General features: G+C 35.0%; 1 pseudogene; it reads left to right on the forward strand.

The window, feature by feature from the left end:
* Nucleotides 1–462: 462 nt before the first annotated feature.
* On the forward strand, nucleotides 463–1922 carry LOC128568116 (zinc finger CCHC-type and RNA-binding motif-containing protein 1-like; annotated as a pseudogene).
* Nucleotides 1923–5433: the final 3511 nt, after the last annotated feature.

Here is a 5433-nt window from a genome sequence, read left to right on the forward strand (position 1 = left end):
CTATCACAATGATGTTAATGTACATGCTGGAGGGATGTGTTTTTCTTCCTCCCTCCTCAAAGAAAACCTACTGTGCTGAGAAGACATACTGGTTGACATATGGTAGTCCTAATAAAGGGCAAGGAGGATTCCAGGCACCATGTGCAATTACGGACACAATTAAGTTCTTTTTCATTATCAGAGGTCCAAAATTGTGAAAACCTCAGTAAATTTTCTGAGTAAGAAATAAAGGGACAGATAAGTAGCATTTAGTAATAGTCACACACATCATTCAAAAGCCAAAAATTTGGAAGGCCAGGAAAATGCACCACTGTGACTTGGATCTCTGCTCTGCACCCGACCCCTTCCAGGACCCGTGATGCTAAGGCCATGCAAGAGACAGAGAAGAATCCAGGTTGAACCCCAAGGGGAGCCAAGGGCTCATGCTCTTCTGGTTTCCTGGACCTGCTCCCAGCTGGAGAAATGAGCAGTGGATTGGCTCCAAGTACAGTGTATGTGTCCAACTTGCCCTTTTTCTGACATATAGTGACTTATACAGGATATTTTCCAAGTACAGCAAAGTAGTAAAGGTTACTATAATGAAAGATAAAGATAAGAGAAAGAGTAAAAGGAGTTGTGTTTGTTTTATTTTTGGATAAAGACTCTGCACAAAACTGTACCAGGGCAAAAAACAACAAACAATTATTTGGTAGAATGATAAAAGCAACATTGCTATTGACAATAGAAAAGCCACTGAGTTCATCTGAAGGTGAAACTGCTTTGATAAATCTAATTGTTATGAATGTGGGGAAAGTAGATATTTAAGTTATGCCTGTCCTAAAAATATGCTTGGAGAACCTGAACCTCCAAAGAAGAAAGGAAAAAAAAAAAAAAAAAAGAAAGAAAATTTCTGAACCAAATGAAGAAATTGGGGTAGTAGAGGAAAGTGAAGATGAAAGGGAAGACCCTGCTTTTGACAGCCTCAATCAGGCCATCGCATTCCAGCAATCCAAAACTGAAGAAGAGCAAAGAAAATGGAAACCCATGCCCGAGCTCACAGGTTCCAGACCAGCCTGAGCAAGAGCAAGGTAGGAAGGGAGGGAGGGAGGGTGGGGGAAAGGAAGGAAGGAAGGAAAGGGAGAGAGAGATGCCGCGGACCACCCTGTCGGTGGGCTTCAGTCCGAGGGAAAGCAGGGAAACGGAGTCAGGTTGGTTGAAAGGTCGACGCAGGAATGACAGTCTGCCACACAGCACTTGGTGGAGTATGCAGCTGCGTTTTACTGAGTTCAGAAGTTGGTATTTATACATTTTACACAAAGCATTACAGGTTACACAAAGTTTTTTTTTACAACTTGCTGACCTTTACAGGTTACATTTTAAGTTTGTGGGCGTGAGTAGTTATCCGTTACTACTTCTCAATATCTTGCTCTTAAGGAGAACAAAGGTTTTCAAGTTTGCAAACGTGGGTAGTTATCCATTACTATTTTTCAATGTTCTGTTCTTAAGGAGAACAAAGGTTAGTGGTTATCAGTGAAACCTACTTGCTTCCTCTTGTTTCCTCTTGCTTCCTCTTGCTTCCTCTTATCTGAGGAATGTTAGTATAGTGTAATTCTTTACATTTGTATTTAAGTAATAGTAAAGGCATAATTTGTTTTAAGGCTCTTATTAGATATATAGGTTAATGCAACAAAAAACAGCATGCTGGGCAACATCTCTGTCGCTGCGCACACTGGGGGTGCTGGGGGCTTCGCTCCGGGGAGCACAGACCTCCTTTCCGTCGTTTTACAACGCGGACAGCGCCACCTCGCTGCGGCTTGGTGCCGAGGGTGCGGCAGAGAGAAAAGAAACCCAGTTCAGGAGGCCCCTCAACATCAGATGATTCAAGATGCCCAAGTATAAAGAGAAGCAACTATTTCAGTGATGAGGAAGAGCCTAGTGATTAAAATTATATTTTTTATGTAAATTTAATTAAAATTTTCAAAATCTTGGAGCACAAATTTCCATTGGGGACTACAGATTACTATGGAATTTGAGCATATGAATACTTAATGCAAAATAGTTTTTCACTATAAAATAGTTCATAGGAAATTAAAACATAATTTTAAAGTATCATATTTCTATCTGGCTTTAGCACACTAATAAAAACCAAAGTTTGCTAATAACAATCTTAAAAAGAGCTAATTTTAACAAAAATAAGGACACTTAATATTATCATAGTAATGCTATTTTCATCCCAAGGAAAAACATAGTTATTAAAAGGATTTGAGAAGTCCATTATAAAAAGTTTCATTTGTGTCTGACTGGTTTACATGAGGACTTTTAAAACAAATTTAATTTTTAAAACAAAACATCACTAAGACTGAAAAGTTAAGTGGTTTATTATTAATAGTATTGATTAACTTTTCAAGAGAATTTTGTCTTTAAAAAAAACAAAACTTAATTCCTACTCACAAATAACCCTTCAACCACTGAAAAAGAAAAAAAGGAGCATGGATCTGAAAGAATCCATTAACTGAGAACATTGCAAAAATCCTACCAATTAATAGACTGTAAAAAGCTTCTAAATACACTTAATTATAGTCCATCATTCTCACTTGTACTTTAAATCTCCACTGTAGGACAATCCTAAAATTCATGTAGTTATGAATTATTATTGTGGCCATATCAAAATGTAGTCTTGATAGAAATGCTAAAATCTACTTACTTGACAAATTTCTGAGGTCAGACAATTCAGTTTGAGAACTCATCCTAGAAAAAGTGCTCCCCTATGGCCAAAGGGAGTATTTCAAAGGTGACCATAGAGATATCCAGTAATGAGCTATGTAATACTTTTTCTAGGATGATTTTGTGAACTTAATTGTCCAACATCAGATAACATCTAGAAGTTTTGTGCTTATAAAAAATGAAAAGGGAAAAAAAATCAAAATTTAAGAAAGGGGCAGAGGAGGAGGAAAAAGGAAGGAGAAAGGGGGTTTGGTAAGCTCTCACTTAATGAGTACAATGCAGGATTATACAGCACACTATCTGGGTGAAGGGCTCAGCTACAACTTGGGCTTTTACCTAATAAATGCAAATAATGCTAAATGTTTATACCCACATAAAAATATAAAATAAAATAAATTAATACAAATTAGAAAAAATAAAAAAGTGATAAATTTCTAAACCAGAATGTGACCAAATATTTTAATATTCTTGCACCAACTACTTACTCAAAAATTATGTCACATTTAAGTAAGCAAATAGCAGATTCATTTAAAGAATTCAGTATGCTCATAAAACAAAACCAACCAAACAACAACAACAACAAAAAAAAAGACAAAGCAACCTATTTGAATTTGGTTTCAGTCATCAGGTAAATGTGTTTTTTCCTTGATCACATCTGTTTTTTGTGCTACATCAATAGTAATTGGCATTAATACACCAAATGAATTCCTCTCTACAAAGAACTGTGGGTTTCACTGAGGGCCATCCATCTTTTAAATATATTTATTTAAAATGTTTTAGTAGCACCTGTGGGAGTAGAATTGATTGGAACTTTCTGACTTTTTACTTATTTCTAGTTAATTTCATATGAAGTCAATTTTTACTACTTTATTGGAGTGATATATGAGGAAAGATAGGGTCCATTATAAGCCTTGAGAAGTACTGTTTGTGCTATTGCTATGGGGCCACCTAATTGGAATACTGCAGATGATCCCTGGCATTTCCTTTAGTCACATATGATTCTGCATTTGTAGACATTCCCCTAGCCACCAGACCTGTGGAGAAGTTATGAGCACAAATAAGCCACGGAAACATCCTGTATGTAATATACTATTCTATATACATTTTATATTGTCCATTATTACTGGGCTTAAGATTTTCAATGTCACTTTAGGAGAATAAATTCAACATTTATTTTTTTAAAAATGGATTTTATAATTTTAAGACCATTAAAAATGCCAGGTAAATGAAAATAAACACCACTTTACTTTCACTAGGATGGCTATCATAAAAAAGATACATAAACATGAGAAAGAATGTGGAGAAATTGACCCCTCATACAATGCTACTGGAAATGTAAAATGGGGCAATGCTTTGGAAAACAGCCTGGCACTTCGCAAAAATATTTAAACATGGAAATATCACATGACCCAGCAATTCCACTCCTAGTATGTACACAAGAGAAATAAAAATGTATGTTTACACAAAAATGTAATGAAAATGCTCATTATTATTCATAGTGACCGGAAAGTGGGAAAAATCGAAATGTTCATCTACTGATGAATAGATACATAAAACGTGCTATGTCCACACACTGAAATATTATTTGGCAGTGAAGGGGATTGGCGACTAGTATGTTACAGTATGAATGAACCTTAAAAACATTACACAAAGTGAAAAAGAAACCAGATATTAAATATTACATATTTCATGATTCTATTATATGAAATGTTCAGAATAGGCAAGAAGACACAAAGTGATTGAAAAGGCTGAAAAAGGGTTGGAGGAATGAAAAAAAAAAACTATGAACGGGTAGGGTATTTTTCGGCAGGTGATGAAAGGTTTCTATCATTGACAACTGAATATACTATGAATACACTAAACACCATTGGATTCTACACTGAACTGGGTGAATTGTATGGTATGTGAATTATATCTCATTAAATCTCTTTATTAATTAGAAATATTTTCTGCAATGTTATCTTAGAATTAATTGGTACTAAGTTTGATGTTATCTTCTTTCATAATTCATTTCAGCATAGGAGGCAAAGTGGATAATAAATCAAAAGCAGAGGCCAATGAAAATTAAGGTGGATAAATAATTTAATCCTCAAATAATGATGAAATAAAAGAACCACATGAAAGGACACTTGCCATTGTGTAGAAGCTGATTAGGATAAAAAATAGAAGTTCAGGATGAGACAGACTCAGCTCCAGTTACATTAAGATTCTATGGTAATATTTATCAAAAATGGAAAATGACATTACAATGAATTCATCTGAGGATTGGGGATGGAGTGAGGGAAGTGAGAGTATACTAAGGTACTATTTCATTTATGTAAATAACTTCATTTTTAAAACATTCTTGATATTTTTTCTTCCATAACTTAAAGACTGAATCAAAATTGTCTCTCTTTTCAAGTACTCTCAGTTGTGTACTTTCTTTTACTCACTAATATCTACATACTACTATATTTATGTATAAAATGAATACTTTAAGGTTGGCTTAGATTAAGTGAAGAAAGATCTTTCCAAAATCCAGATGCACACGGAGGTTCTGGGAGGGAATTTCTTGAGAAATAAAGAAAGAAAGAAGGAGAGTCTAGGCCTTTTCTTCCCTTAAATGTAGCATAATATTTATTCTTGAGTTAATTATTTCCATATATGGCTGGTAGTTGAGAAGAACTGGGGTGAGTGGAGGGGAGAGGCTTTAGCTGTCATTAGGAAGTATAAGGAATGAAAAGCCCTAAA

The sequence above is a fragment of the Nycticebus coucang genome, chromosome 16 (genome assembly GCF_027406575.1).
Source record: "Nycticebus coucang isolate mNycCou1 chromosome 16, mNycCou1.pri, whole genome shotgun sequence".
NCBI classification, from domain to species: Eukaryota; Metazoa; Chordata; class Mammalia; order Primates; family Lorisidae; genus Nycticebus; species Nycticebus coucang.